The sequence below is a fragment of the Cynocephalus volans genome, chromosome 5 (assembly GCF_027409185.1).
Source record: "Cynocephalus volans isolate mCynVol1 chromosome 5, mCynVol1.pri, whole genome shotgun sequence".
In the NCBI taxonomy this organism is placed as follows: domain Eukaryota; kingdom Metazoa; phylum Chordata; class Mammalia; order Dermoptera; family Cynocephalidae; genus Cynocephalus; species Cynocephalus volans.
The window spans coordinates 23,048,694-23,065,769 of record NC_084464.1 but is presented as its reverse complement, the minus strand read 5'-3'; positions in this window follow the sequence as shown (position 1 = coordinate 23,065,769).

The following is a 17,076-nucleotide window of genomic DNA, read 5'->3' as shown; positions in this document are numbered from 1 at the left end:
TCCTCATTTATGCGGATAAGTTCACCTTCATCAAGTTCCTATAGCTGCACATCTAGGTTCGGTGTCAACATCCCATAGTCAACTGCTTCAGAAGTGATCCATTTACTTTTGTTCCAAGTTCACTTCTAGCATCATGACTTCTCATTTCTTTGTTGTATTTTCAACTTCACTGTCCAACTCCCTCCTTCCATTATCCACTTGTTACTTTGCATTCATAGAAAAGGCTTCTTTTGACTATTATAAATTATTATTTCATTATTTATTAAATAATTTTTATATTTATAACTAACATTGGGCACTGATCTTTTCAGCAACTTCTCTCCTTATTTTCATGCGGCATCAACAGTAGTTAGGGAACTTCATTAAGTGGAACTGAGTAGCTTCATACTTTCTGTGCCTGAACAGACATATACATCCAGGGAATTATCTTTTCTTTAAGTGCCTTAAAATGACTCATATGGTGAGAAAGGGGGAGTGGGTTTAGCGAGTGTAAGGAAAGTAAAACCAGTGTAAAATAAAGAACAGGTTAGTCAGGCTCACTCGCCTCACATCTATTACAAACGGGCAAGATTCAGCACATTCGTTAGAAACAAGTTATAATAAGAGTAGTGTCGCTGCACGTGTGCCCATTTATCCATCCAGCACTGTGTTGTGGCTACATTATGCATTATGCTTGTGGCCGGTATTGTGTACTTGTGATAGAAAAGAGAAAACTGCTCTGAACTGCTGGTCATCAGACCACTGAGGGTCGGTAGAGCATGGAGGGTCAGCAGAGCGGGGGCAGAGCCTGAGACTGTCTTGGAGGAATAAAGCCTGTCCGTGAAACTCACATCTGGAGAATAAAGTATGTCTATCTTGCCTAAAGCTGCCAGAATCTTCTTTCAATTACCTGATTCACAGCCTGCACAAGAAGGGGCAGAAGGATCTGAGATCCAGCCCGACAGCAAGAAATTGGTTAAGACTCACAAAGAATTATTATGTTTTGCAAAGATGAGTTTACATTTTGTAAACATTACATTTCATAAAGATCCAGATTTGGTCATCGGGTGTTGTACAGAGGTATTGATATTCAACTCTGTACCCCACAGATATAGATATAGATATAGATATATATGTATGTAAATATATGTATGTATGTAAATATATATATTTAATCAATTATGTTTCAATAAAAATAAACCAATAAATAAATAAAATGACTCATATGATTCTTTTTACCAATACATGCTAGATTCTCTGATTTCATTTATTTGTTGTTAATACTGTCACTCCTGATTTCTTTAAGTTAACATTTGCTTTATCACTGTTTTAAGCTTTATGTTTGTTGCAGGGAGCATATACTTGACTTCTGTATGCATGTGTGTTCTTCTGTGTTTTAATCCTAACCTGAGTCTTTTCAGAATAACTCTCTTTCAATGTAATCTTGCTTCTGTCATTATCTTGTATGATTTCTAAATTTATAGTTCCTTTCTAGTCTATTTTGTTTTCTTCCTAGACTATGTTGTTTCCTGTTATTTTGTTCAATGATGTGGATGACAGATAACCGGCTATAAATCTAGTAATATTTACATCACAGTTTACAAAAGCATTTGTGAACTGTTTTCCTCTAAGTATGTTAGTTTAATATTTTCATCATCCATTCTGGTGTTAAAAGTTCACAAGGCATTAAGTAAAACCTGGACAAATATGTAAGGACAAATAATCTCAAAATACAAGAGCTCTAGTCTTATAGTCATACATAAAAGGTTCTCAGATTTAGATAAGATCATGTCGCTATTTTCCTCTTTCCAATGTCCATGTTTTTCTTGGTTTTCTTTCTTCTTTTCCTTTGTTTTCTTTTTTCTTCTCTTTTCTTTTTCTCTTTTTGGTGTAGGATGTTACATGTAGGAGGAATCTAATTGAATCCCGTAGAAAGTTTAAGTGACTTGTCAAAGTCCCTGACATTCCATTACGAAGTAATTTGTGAGCCGTAGAGTTTAGGTCTCCTGTACTTACGTCCAATGCCTTTCCATCGCAACTCCCTGTCCTCCTCCTCTTTTATGTTTTGTTTGTTTCTTACTCAGAATAAATAACACAGCATTTTGCCACCTAATTGTCTGGAATGCCTCAACACAGTTTCAGTGGCCCCCGATCTAAATGGCTTCACTTCATAGATCGTGAAACTAAACCAAGCACACGCACACACACACGCACACGCACACTCACACAGACGCGCACACTCACACGCGCACACACACACACATACACACACGCACACTCACACGCACATACGCACACTCACACGCACACACACACGCACACGCGCACACTCACACGCACACACATACGCACACTCACACGCGCGCACACACGCGCACACACACGCACATACGCACACGCACACTCACACGCACACACATACACACGCATGCACGCACACGCACACTCACACGCACATACGCACACTCACACGCACACACATACACACACGCACACTCACACAGTGAAGTCCCCAAGTCAGAGGTTAACGAGTACTATATTGGAGCGGCACGGAGGGTACTTCCCCCTTTGATCACTCTGATAACCATCAACACACAGGAGTAAAACCAATATCATCGAGGATGGCACGAAGCATCCTGGATCCTGAAGATATGAATGTAAGGACAGAAAAGACATTATTTTCCTTATTGCTAATAAGGCTCAGACATATTTATTACACATAAGAGGAACGTTCATACCTCTTAAGTCTAATAAACTACAGGAGTCCCTTGCTTATGTGTCATGCTGGACTTCCAACCTCACCTTACTTCTCCACCACCACATCTTCCCTAAATGTCTCCAGATCCACTGTCTGTGAATGCCAAATGGTACTGACGTAGTGTTTGCTTTAATTCAAGCTGCCCAGCCTTAAAGAACTGAGTGGAAGACATGTTTTATTCTGCAAAACTCAACTTGCAGAATCATATCTCACGATTAAAAATAAAGAATATGGTGAAACTGAAAAGGAAGTCATATGATTTCTTCAATCATATACTTTTCACAGGTAAAATCGACCTAAAGTTCTGGTATCAGTATTCTGGGCAAAATGTCAATTCTGGTATACATTTGAGAAAAGAGGATCAATACAAGCTAAAAAGTATGCTGACCTTTATGTGTTGATTAGTAAATATTCTCCTTTCTGAATTCAAAATGACTTATGCCTCTGACATGTTTGCAGATTCCACTTAGCCAGACATTATAAAATTATCTGCATTGCTAATTCAACCTCATACTTCCCATTGTATGGAGTTGGCCAAAATAAGGATTCCCTTCTCCTATCTTCTCTGGAGTATGCTACACTCCAAACTAAGGTGCAATAAAAGCCTCAACTGAAAGAAGGTCTAAACTGTGTTTGAAATTTTCAGGTTGTGTTCAAAACATGAATGTGGTTAGCAGAAAAAATTGGATGAAATAACTGAGTCCTTAAATTACGAGACTCCTACCTGAGAGCACGTATACAGGTGGCAAAGGTGATTACAACTCAGAAAGTACTCAGGTTTGGAATGCATGAGAAAGTCTAAAATTTCAGCCAGTGAAAATGAAATTTTATTCTTGTCCGCATTCCTTTAATCTATGTCATCATAATTCACGTTATTATTATGATTTATGCACATACAGATTTCAAATTAATTGTTTTTATGTCTGTGTTTTTATTTAGTCTCTTGAGTTAGTTTGCTTCCATTCTCGTTTCTTACCTCTTCTGCTGCATTAAAATCATGCTTCCACTTTTCTTGCACCACTCAATAAGCCTCATGGTTACCCTATGGGGTACAAAAAAGATAAAATATTGTCCCTGACTTCAAAGATTTTACTATCCTAGACACATACATATCAAGGTTTTCCCTGTTTGTTTCTGAAGAGTCTCAGTTTACACAAATAAAACGTCATGCTTTGTATTCTCATCAGACCCCTAGTAGTTGGATCTTAACTTCTTTCAAACCTGGACACATTGTATTTTGAGCGTAAGTGACTGCAAATTGCTGGTTGGTCTGTTCATTTGGTTAAACATCTCAAGTATGCCTCCATTCCTTTTTACATTAAAATCAAAGATATTTTCAACAAACATACCTGCCTTTCAAAAATTCTCATTAGGAGATGACACAGTACAGCACACTTGGACATTAACTTTCTTTGATAAAAATAAAAATGGAGGTGTTTCAAAATCACTTTTGAACAAGGATCTGGTAATGCAACATATTTGATACTAGTAGTTGAATTTTTTTAATAAATTTTTTAATTTATTACTAGCATATTCATTCTTACAAATCGTGATGTTTCTTTATGCCCTTTACCTGACCTATCACTTCTCAAACCCCCCCTTCCCCCACGTCTAGTATCCTTAGGATTGTTCTCGCCTTCTGAAAGTTCAGTGTACTGTTGTGTGTGGTCTTTTCTTTCTTTCTTTCTTCCCTTCCTTCTTCCCTCTTTCTCTCCCTCTCTCCCTCCCTCCCTCCCATCCTTCCTTCCTAGCAGCCAGTTATGAGTGAGAACATGTGGTATTTCTGTTTCTTTGAGTGGCTTATTTCACTGAACATAATTTTCTCCAGGCTCATCCATGTTGTTGTAAATGGCAGAATTTCATCCTTTTTATGGCTGAGTAGTTTTCCATTGTGTTTATATACCACATTTTCTTTAACAAGTTGTCCATTGATGGACATTTAGGTGGGTTCCATATTTTGCTTATTTTAAATAGAGCAGCAATGAATATAGGAGTGCAAGTATCCCTTTGAAATGATGATTTCCATTCCTTTGGATATATACCCAGAAGTGGGATAGCTGGATCATATGGCAGCTCTAGCTGTAGTTGTATGAGAACTTCCATACTGTTTTCCATAATGGCTATGCTAATTTATAGTCCCACCAACAATGTAGAAGAGTTTCCCTTTCCCTGTATCCTCACTTGTTGTTATTAGTCTTTTAAATAATGGCCAGTCTAACTGGGGTGAGATGATATCTCAATGTGATTTTAATTTGCATTTCTCTGATAACTAGTAATGCTGAGCATTTTTTCATGTATCTGTTGGTCATTCATATGTCTTCCTTTGAAAAGTGTCTATTCATCTCCTTTGCCCATTTTTTAGGTCAATTATTTGTGTCTTTCTACTGTATACTTGTTTGAGTTCTTTGTATATGCTGGATATTAATCCCTTTTCAGATGGATAGTTTGCAAATATTTTCTCCCATTCTGTAGGCTGTCTTTCTGCTCTGTGATTGTTTCTTTGCTGTGCAGAAGCTTTTTAGTTTGATATAATCCCATTTGTTTATTTTTCCTTTGGTTGCCTGTGCTTTTGGGGTCATATTCATAAAGTCTGTACCCAGTGCTACTTCCTGAAGTGTTTCCCCTATGTTTTCTTTAAGAAGTTTTATTGTTTCAGGACATATATTTAATTCTTTAATCCATTTTTAGTTGATTTTGGTATATGGTGAGAGGTATGAGTCTAGGTTCATTCTCCTACATGTAAATGTCCAATTTTCCCAGCACCATTTACTGAAGAGGCAGTCTCTTCCCCAGTGTGTAGCCTTGGTGCCTTTGTCAAAGATCAGATGGCAGGAGGTATATGGGTTGATTTCTGGGTTATCAGTTCTGTTCCATTGGTCTGTTTGTCTGTTTTTATGCCAGTACCGTGCTCTTTTATAGCTTTGTAGTATAGTTTAAAGTCAGGTAGTGTTATGACTCTGACTTTTTTTTTGTTCAGGATTGCTTTGGTTATTCATGGTCTTTTGTATTCCATATGAATGTTAAAATTGTTTTTCCATTTCTGAGAAGAATATCATTGGTATTTTGATGGGGATTGCATTGAATCTGTATATCTCATTTTTGATCATTTTTTAAAAAATGACAAATGCTTAATAGATTACCTGATAACCATAAGAAATTATTAGAAAATAAATATGTAGGGTGTGTTTCAGCATAATGAATAAACAAAGAAATCTGTAAGAACAAAAACACATTAGGTAAACCCCAGTATGCTGGATGAATTGACTGCCTATCTGGAAGAAAATGTTGACCACTTACTGCATATCATATTCAAAATGAAATTCTAGATGGTTTAAAGTTTAAAATACAACAAAGTAACAAAAGTTAACAAAGTTAAAATAATGGAACAGAGCATGCTTGAGCAGGATGTAATCAATTTTAATTCATTAATTCAACAATATCAGTTGGATGCTTACCATGTTCCAGGCACTCTTCTAAATAGTAGGGATGAACAAAACAGACAATAATGTCTGTCTATGAAATTTATACTCTACTGGAGAAAAAACAGATAATAAATAACTAAGAAAAATATGAAATGGTGACTAGTGCTAAAGACAACAAAAAGCAAGAAAATGGAACAGCATGTTGGAGCAGAAAAAAATTGCTTTTCATTGAGATGGAGCAGAAGCAACCCTGCAACGGAATGTTGGCACAGAGACTTACACAGATGTGGGAGCATGTCACCTCCATAAATGGGGAGGAGCAGACAGGGCAGCACTGAAGTGGCCTTGAGGGAGGAGCATGAACTGCAAGCTGAGGCAGAGCAGCTGGAGCAGAATGCACAGTGGCAGGGCAGTACATGCACAGCTGCCCCATGGTCTAGGACTGCACCACGGCAGTCCATGTAGACAGGGGTTTCTTAATATTAGCTCTAAAGTATTTCTAAGAAACAACTTTTGACAGAATTACAGCCCAACTGGAGGCATGAGCATTGACAGCATGTTTCAAGACCTTCTCAACTAGCTAGGTACAAAGAGAAAAACTGTAATTCTGGGAGTTTCATCCCGAGGGAACTGAGACGGACATGACACACACTCAGCCAGGGACAGCAGTGCAGAGCTCATGAGGGCCACCAGTAACTTCCAGTGCTTTACGAGGCAGTGCCTCTGCTTTGTCCCAGAGTCCCATCTCCAAAGAGCTGGCCCCAGGATTCCATAGAGAGCAGTTCTTTAACTGAGAGAGGAATCTATGTGAAATGCAGCAGGGAATCCTGAGGGGAAGGCCACTAGATTCTCTAACCTAATAGCATGGTTTAGCTCAGACAGAAAGAATTATTTTCTTTCTCCCCGTGCTATTGCCCCAACACATAGACATACACGCACACATGTGCACACACTTTTCAACTCAGCAATAATTAAAGGAAAAACAGAGCAGTCCTGATAGGAACAGCCATAGCAGGAAAAGTGGTTGAACTGCAGTGAGCAGGGAGTTCCAGAGAGCCAGGGTGGCCTGCAGTAGCCAAACAAGGGACAGAAATGCTGTGGTGGAGCCAGGAGAAAGCTACAGTATGGAGCACAGGGAATGTGCATGTAAGACAGGATTGCTGGGGTTTAGGGTCCCTCCAGGGTCCACACGCCCGTGACTATTGGTTTTGGTGAAGGATGCCATGGGATGGCCAGGAATAGCAGCAGAAGGTCCTTGAAATAATGTCATGGAGCACAGACATGGAAAGACAACCAGCAGAAGGCCACCTACCCTGGAGATTGTGATGTGATACTTAATATCAGAGGCCATGGACAGGAGCAGCAGATACATACCATTGACCATTTAGAGGAGAAAACAGATCCCAGGATCCCAGGAAGTTCATCGTTCACTTCCTAGTCAACTAATCTGTAAGGTCCCCTTCTCTCCTTCATGGCCATGAACAACTTGGAAGGGCTGTAACTGGTGAGAAGTAAGCAGTGTCCTTGTAAGCATCATGTCCAGGTTCACAGAAGGGACCTCCCTGGGAAACGTCATCCCCAACACCCTTTGCCCAAAACTCCTCCTTGTTCTGAGATAAGGAAGAGAAGATTAGGGTCTCTACTCCAGGCCTTTCCCTGGCCTCATAGAATGGACCCCAGAGTGAGTAAAAGCAGAGACAAGGAGAGCAAGAGTAAATATTCAGAACTAGCCATCTCTCGGGCAAAGACAACCCAGTTTAGGGCACTTAGGCTTTCATTAACAATACTGCTCTCTGCAGGCCCTTAGATTGGTGGGTCTCAACGTATGTGGTTCACAATCAGAATTGCTCCTAAGCCTGCCACTTTTCAGAACAGAGGAAAAAATTCCCCTGCACCACCCTTTGAAAGGAAAACGATCAGAGCTGAAGTACTTTATGAACTTTATCAGTTTATGCTCAATATAATTATAAATCCTTTAAACATATCAATACATGTTCTGTCAAAACACAGCAACTTCATTTAGAAACATATTTTCTTCACAAAACTTTCTGCCACCTTTAAAAATATCTTTTAAATTTACTTATCTGAGCAGCTTCCTTTAGACCTCTGAGAAAACCAGTATACAGTTTCATAAATCAAAACTCTCTCTCCTCTGTTTTCTCCCTACAAGACCAAGAATCAATCCTGTGTACGCATACATTAGATCAGTTACAGCACTCCACGTTACAGTATGTAACCACCTCTTTGAGCCACATATTCTGTGAGCTACCATGTGCACTCATGAATAAACTTTGTCTTTTCTCTTGTTAATCTGTCTTTTGTCAGTTTAATTCACAGACCCCCAAATACTGAACCTAAAGGAGTAGAGGGAAAGTTTTCTCTCCCTAACATAGCCAAGAACCAGTACTAACTCCACATGGCCTGTGGTTACCTCATCCAAATTTCTACATGATATTAAAGACTGTTCATCATCTCAGCCTGCCCTGCTCAAGCAACTGAATTTGCCATTTCTTCCCAAGTGTAAACTCTTTGATTTAGTAGAGCCACTCCTGTTGTTGTCTCTCAACATAAGTCTGGTTAGTCCCAGGCTCCAAGCATTTGTTCATGCTGTTTGTCCTACATAGTTCAAATTCTTCCTCTTCTATTCATTCATTGAAATGTTGTGGGAGGATGTACCTTGGTGACTGGGGAAAAGCACTGAGCTATAAATCTGAGCTCTCGTAAATCTCAGCATTTCAATACCTCAATATCTGAATTATGTCAGATTCCTTCTGTATGCCTTACTTGATAGTTATTTTTGATGGTCACATAGGTAAATGTGATGATTTAATTATTATTTGATCACATGTGATCATTTAATTAATATTTCACATGTGCTAGCTTAGTCCTTCTATGTAGATTGAATAATACTTAAGGAGAAGAATGATATTTAAGCTTTTATGTGTCCATCACAGCACACCGCATGACATCAAACAGAAGCTAAGTGCTTATTAAATACTTGTCTATTCATGAAATAATCAATGGGTTGGTTAATTGCTGGTTGGTTTTAGTAAACAACCAAAAGAAGCCAGATGACCAGGCCCCAAAGATGTAGACTATTTCCATCCACTGACCGATGCTCCCCTTCTCAACTGTCCTTTCTCTTTGGGAGAACTATTTTCTTTTTCATAGGAGTATTCTCTTGTAGGGAAGACATACTTCCAAGGAGACTGTTATCTCCAGCTATTCATGGACATCCTACAAGTGTTATGTCCAGATTTGGCATTCAAAGAATTTCATTCCTCTGAAAATCATTAGTTTTTAGCAATCAACTCTGATGTTAAATGCTTCTCAGAATAAAATACAGTAGATCATTTAAATATGATATGATTGAACAGGACATAGTGTTCATCTCCAAATGAACATTACATGGTAGTAACATGGGCAGTTAAATTATAATTACTAGCTAATGATTTAAAGTCAACTGTCCCTTAGGAAACAATCAAGGACTTTAATTGTTTGAGACTGGCAGAATGAACTTTAATTTTTTAAAAGTGTCTCAGTAAGATTTAAATCTGAAAAATCAATTATACAGTCTATTTTAGAACAAGAAAATAAGTACGCAGATGGTACTTCCAGATTTACTCCAAGAAATTCATTGAACTAAATTTGTGAGGCACTTAGGCAATTGTTCTGAATTTCTGGAATGCAATAGACTCTTAATACTTCTTTTTTTTACTATTTACAAATGGAACACTGGAGTCATTTTCACCTTTCTACATGGGTGCATCAAAAAGTTCATGGAAAAATAGGATTGAAAGATGTCTTGCATGAACTTTTTGAAGTATCCTTATATTGTGCATCCATTATTTTTCCTCTTTCTTGATAACAGCCTTGAGTTAACCACTTTCCCTGCCTGCATTCCCAAATTTAAAACAAACAAAAAAAGGCATGGGAAGAGATGTCTTATGCTAATGGAGGAGTGGGGAGTAGAGAGAATTTTTAAATTCTGCTTAACTTCTAAGTTGGCTGCAGGACTAGAAAGTAGGACAGTTCTTCCCAAGACAAATTTGAGAACATGCTTGAAAATGCCGTGGAGTCTGACTAAGCATGGCTTTTACCCAGTGGATCGTTGCCAAGCTGGAACAACACTGGTAATGGTAGAATTCATCCATCTCACTGTACAGACGAGGAAACAAGCCAGAGATGCAGGGCTACCTGGCTCGCAGCACTGTTCTGGGGTGAGAGAGCTGGGATTACCATCCAGCTTCCTGGTCCCTCCCCCTCCAGGGTGGAGTTCGGTGGGGAGCATCACACCTTGCACTTTACTGAGGAGCTCTGGGTTTTGTGAGAGTGCTGAATTGATAAAAAAAAAAAAAAAAAAAAAAAAAAAGCTCGTTTAATTTCTTGGCCATTGTAAATATACATGAAAAGGAAAAACAGAAAGAAGTTAAACAGAAGTCTAGAAAGCTAGAGTCAGAAGAATATTCTTACTATAATTATATTGATACATTTACATGATTCAAAAAATCAAACAACATAAATATGTACAAACTGATGAATCTTTTCCTTTATATCTTCCAGATTTTAAATCCTGGTTAAAAAGGACTTCTCATTCCAAAATATAAATGAGTCACTTGTTTTCTTCTGATTTTTTATAATTGTATATTTTTGACATGTCTGCCTTGAAAGGCCACTGTCACCACCTTCTAGATCCCTACATATTAAGGTCCTATTCCTGGTCTTTGTCTCACTTTCGGATGATCTATCTATACATATGTCAGTGCCATTCTCTTACAATCTTTGAGATTTTGAATATGTGTTAAAGTGTGGGAAAGATGGTCCCTTCCAATTGCTCTCCATCTTCAGATTTTTTCTGGTTTTTCTTCTTATTTTATTTCTCATATGAGCCTTAGAATTGGATTGTCTAGCTGCAAACAAACAAACAGGAAGTTAATATTTTTCATTGGGATCATGTTAACTGTGTAAGTACATTTATGTCTTAAAATACACATGAACAAATGAAAATTTAACCATTTCCCCAAACTTTTTTGATGGACCACAAATAGATTTGAACCATTTCCCCAAACTGACATTCTTGAGATTTGGACTGCTCCTTTCCAAGGACATGAGATGTATTTTCATTTGTTTAAATCTATTTGTAGTCCGTCAAAAAAGTTTTCACATTTGCCGTTTAGTTATTGCACATTTCTTGTTCATCTTTCTGTTGTTCTTCTAAGTGGAGTTTTCTCCTTGATTGTATCTTCTAACTAGTTACTTGTATATTTGAAGGCTATTGACTTTTGAATAATTTATGTGTTACTACCTTAATGCATTGGCTTCTTGCTTGTAATAGTTTTTTAGTTGATTGATTTGAAATTTAGACAATCTTATAATCTACAGAAAGAGATTCTTTTACCTCTTCTTCCAATTGCTGTATTTCCATAGTTCTATACTTCTTGGAATTTCATTGACTTAATACTACTGACACAATGTTAGATAGTAGTAATGAAAGTTGCATTCTTGTTTTGTTCTTAACAGGTGTTTCCCATTTAAAGAAGATATAGATTTGGAGGCTGAAATATTATGTTAAATGTCCACCCATTCTTTTTTTTTTTTTTTTAAGTGATGGTTAAATTTTGGTTATCATGGAGCTCATCAGATGAGTTTTTCTTTCCTTGGAACTATTAATATAATTTAATTACGTTAATGGATTTCCTGACAGTTAATGATTTTAGCAATCCTAAAACCCACTGGGTCATATTATATCATTGATTGTGCTGTAGGATTTTGTTTGGCGTTTTTAGTGGACTTTTGCAAGATATTCTTTAAGTTGACATGTAATTATTTTATTGTATAATCTTCATTAAATTTGCCCACTTCTTTTAAAAATTAGAAAAGTTTCCATTTCTAAAATTCTGGAACAATTTTAAATAGCATTGGAATTTTCTGCCTTTCAAAGATTTGATAAAATTCTCCTGTAAAAATCTCTTAGGGTGGGGAGAGCAGCTCATTGACAACTTTCATTCTACCATCTATGAAAATAAGTCTGGGCCTTTTATCCCTTCTAGAATCAGATTTATTAAATTATACTGTCCTAGAAAGTCATTCTTTTTATCCAGGGTCTCAAATTTGTTTGCATAGTTACGCATAATAGCTTCATTATTTTTAAAAATCCTGTTTCTATGATTATTTAACCTGTGTCATTTCTTCTTTTGTGAATTTGCGCTTTTTTCCCCTTTGCATTGATGAGGTTAGTTAATGGTGTATGAATTTTTATTGATTTTGTTCTTCAAAAATCTCAGCTTTGGGGGCCAAATATTGATTTTAATACTTATCAGTTTTGTATTTAGCCAAAATATGTATTTGGTGCTCTTTACTAAGAACAGAATTAATCCCATTTAATAACGTTATACCTATTTGATACAGGGGTAGAATTTGTAGAAGCTCAACATTCTTTTTTTTCTTTTTTTTTCCTTTGCAATTGAAACATGATTATACATACTTATGGGGTACAGAGATGACTGTCAGTATTTGTGTGCAGTATGTGATCATCAGATAAGTATGATTAGCATGTTCATCATTACAAATCTTAATTCCTCTTTGTGTCCATTACCCAATTTCTCCCTAACTCCCCTCCCCTCCTTCTTTCCCACCTTTAGTGACCATAGATCTGTTCTCTCCTTCTGAAAGTTTAACGTATTATTGTGGTTGTTTCTTTCTTTCTCTGCTTCTTTCTTTCCCCCATTTATAAGTGAGGACATACAGTATTTCTCTTTCTGCACCTGGCTTTCCCTTAACAAGTATACTTTTTAATTGCAGAAATTTTTATTTAAATAATTCTTCTCTGTTGATATTCTTTTGGGTGAGTCATCATTCTTATACTTTAGTTCTTTAGACTTGATTTTGGTTAGTTCTTTGAACACATGTACCAGAGCCAATTTAAAGTCTTTTCCTAGTAGGTTCAATATCATGTCTTCCTCATAGATAATTTCTACTAACTGCTTTTTTTTCCTGGTATGGGTCATAATTTTCTGTTTCCTTGCATATCTCATAATTTTTTTTCTTGAAAATTAGGTATTTAAAATATGATAATGTGGAAATTTTAGAAATCAGACACCCTTTAGCATTCATTTTGTTTTTGTTTTTACCATTTTTTTTTTTCTTTTTGCTGTTGGTGGTGTTGTTGTTACTGTTTAGTGACTTTCCTGAGCAAATTCTGTACAATCTGTTCTTTGTGATGTGTAGCCACTGAAGTCTCTGCTTGGCTATTTTAGTGGTCAGCAAATGTTTGGACAAAGATTTCCTCGAATGTCTTAGACCAGTAAGTCTTTCATACTTTCCTAGGACTCAGTGCGTGTGTTGGGGCACACCTTCAATGCTCCAGCACACCATTTCCCACTCTGTAGTACCTTTTACTCCCTATTTGAGAAGAACCTCAAAGTCATCAACAGGTGAGAGTTTAGAGCCCTTTCACGTGTTTCTTGGCCACACACACAGTTCTGTACATGCATCCGGACTTTTCTAGATTCCCAGGAGTATGCTGGAACTTTTCAAAATCTCCTATGGACATTTCATTCTCCAGTTTTTCATTTTAAATACTTTTGATCAGCCTCTTTTTAGCCCCAACTCTGATTTTCACATCAGGCACCTGCAACATTAAGTAACTATCATACCCTGGGGATGGGTCGATTCATGGAGAGTGAGTTTTTAAAAAGTTGATTTTGATGACTTTTGTCATTGTTTGCATTGTTTTTATGGTGGAGTGGATTTAGGGAGGTTCTTACCCTATTATTTTGGTAGTGCTTCTCAAGTTTAATACAGGTTTGAAAAGCAAATTATATACTCATTTTGACTTTTTGTTAAATATTTACTTAAATCTAACATATGCCAGATCCAGAACATCATACTGAGGATTCAGCAGTAACCAAGACAGACCGACTGCCCCATGGAGCTTAAATTCTAGGAAAGGAAGCAAAAGATTAACAAGTAAGTGTAAAATGCAATGCTATGAATTTTAATCCTTGAGCTTCTTTCACAGAAACTCATCACTTACTAATTTTTATGAAGTTTTGTCCTGTAACTGGATCACACAAGCATTTGGAAAGATTTGTATTGTCAATGGATTTTAATTCTCTACTTTGAGTAACATGTAAGACAAATACATCTTTAAAATTTAAAACACTGAATAAATCTGTAATCCATTTCTGAGCTCTTATTTCTTTCAGCCCATATTTTTTATTTTCGTAAGAAGTTAAAAGAATATGACAGAGCATGGAATTTGGGGTCGGATAGACCTGAGCCAGTATCTCAACTCTCTCATTTACAACCTACCCTCATGTAGAAAATGGGGATAATACAGCATTCTAACATATTTGTTTCAAGCTTGAATGAGAGAAGCAGATTACCCACAATGTAATAAGCTGTGACAATTATTATTTTTCTTTCTCCAGCATACCTGTATTTTCCTACTTAGATGACATGTAGATTACACAGTGTTTAGAACTGAATTATTTTTTCTGCTTTGCATCTTACCCCTTCACTGTTACATTAAAAATATGAAGAGATGTTTGGCTCCTCCTCTCTTTAAACTCTGACATCCAGCTTATTCACGTGACTCACTTCATTACTGTTCTCCAGCCAGCCCCAGACACCCTAGCTCTTGGCACCACATCTTCCTAGAGAAAGCTTCTTCCTTGTCAAATCTGTGATATTCATAATAACAAGAGTTCTTTCCAAGTACCTTTTAGATCTCTCCTTTCTCAGCTGACAGTGACAGCTTCCAATCACCTTTTGATTTTCCCTCCAAACAGTAGCTTTAAGTTTCTCCATGCAGTAGACACTGCATTTAACATCTCTCAGATACATCTATATTCTACTTTTAATAGCAGAAATTGCTTAGATTATGGTCTCAGGTGTGGCATCTCTGCTAAGGATGTCAATTTCCAAAACCTGAGTTTCTCAAATCAAGACTTCCCTTAGGACAAGTCACCTAGAAAGTGATTTTTATTCTGTCTTTTCTCATTTGTGACAATCTTACATTTTTCTGTCTCTTGAAGTTTATGAAATGCAGAGAAAATGGTCTGGTGATCCAAGATTGCACAGTGAACATTCTGAGATTCAAAACAATGTCAGGAAATATTCTGAAATCTTAAAGATGAACAACTAACTCCGCTGGTTTTGGTGACTAAATTAGGGAACTGAAGGTGACAGGGGCCAGGTGTCACCTCATGCTCCAGCTCTCTCGTGCCACCCTTCTTAAATATTCTGTGCATTTCTTGTTGTCAGTTCATTAATACAATTTTCTTTGCTTTGAGTGGATGTAACCTACATTTCACCAAACCAGAACACCACCCTTCAGGAAATTACCTAAGGAAAAATGTCTTTAAGAAACCTCACAAGTTTAACACCATTTGACCTTGATTATTATTCCATTTGCTCCTGCAAATTTCAAGCTATTTTACATATCTTTATCTATTGTCAACTACATTGATATGTTTAAACATTTATTTTTTTTCTAAAGCATATCTCTGAAAATATTTATCCTGCACAAAAAATAAATACCTAATTGTATCACTCTCCCATTAAGAAAAATCATGAGTATGTTGTTGATGGCATTTCACAAGAACTGCTGCTGTTGCCATCATACATTGAGTTTTCTGCCTGTGTCAAGCACCATACTAGTGTTTCAACATTTGTAATTTCATGCAACTCTCAGCAAACCTGGGTATTATTTTCTAATTCATCAGTCGGGCAATTGAGGCTCAGAGAGGCTCAGAAAATTTGCACAGCTTCACATATCCTCAAAGCTGAAAACTATTTTAAAGTTTTAGTGTCAACTCTCTATCATGCAGACACCAGGGTCCAGTCAAGCTCCCAGTTTTCTAGACTCCTTCTAAGTCATTAACATGGCCAATCCCACTCTCTCCCTTCCACGAATTCTGTGTTGGTGGACCCAGCACAGTGTGGTCTCAACACCATCTGCTTCTACCACAGAGAATTTACTAATAAATTTCTAACAGTGCCTGTGATCTTCTTTGATATTTGTCTCTGAACTTATATTATTTTCAGTCCAGTCTTGAAACTGTTTGGGGCAGTCATTATGCCATTTTTTAAAAATCCTCTTTAATGCCCAATTATCTGGTAAAAAGTGTATAAATTAAATTTCCTATTTCATCACGTTACTATATACAATAAATTCTAATTCAAAAAGCAACAAATACGACTCTCTCAAAACAATGTTATCTAAGTAAATGGTGATAAATATTTTCTAATCTAAATCATAAATTTTAAAAATTATTACTTTTAATTTAATTTAGGTTAATACTTTTTAACCAAATTTTAAATAAGAATTAGAAATGTAAATGTTTGAATGAACCAGCAATTACAGCCGTCTCTCTCTCATGAGATTTCTTATATGAGAGAGGCCATCTACAAAGGTGGAACCAATACAGGACAAATCGCAATACAGAAAGACACCGAGATGAGCAGTTAAAGAAGTAGCATTGGTTATTTTCAGCACCAGTGCTGTTTCAATCACTTGCCAAAACTGCCTTAAATAGTCATGTATATATATATTCACTTTCTTATGATGCTTTAAGCCACTGTATAGATTGTAAGAAAATGTCTGTATTAAAAGTTTTAATATGCTTTTCTATGTTTAAAACTGACAAGGCAAACTTAACGAGACAAAAAACTTTCAAGTATCCACAAAATAACCGAATATACATCATTTGTTCCTGTTAAAAGGAGAAATTTTTCCAATTATTCTAACAAATTGATTCATATTTATCATTATTAATGAGAACTGTCTGAAAATATTCATTTGAATTTAGCATCACTATTAAACACCTACTTCATTCTTGGCACTGTGCCTGGTACCATAGTAGATACTGAGAAGGATAAAGTAGCATTTATCACTCTCTACTTTAAAACAAT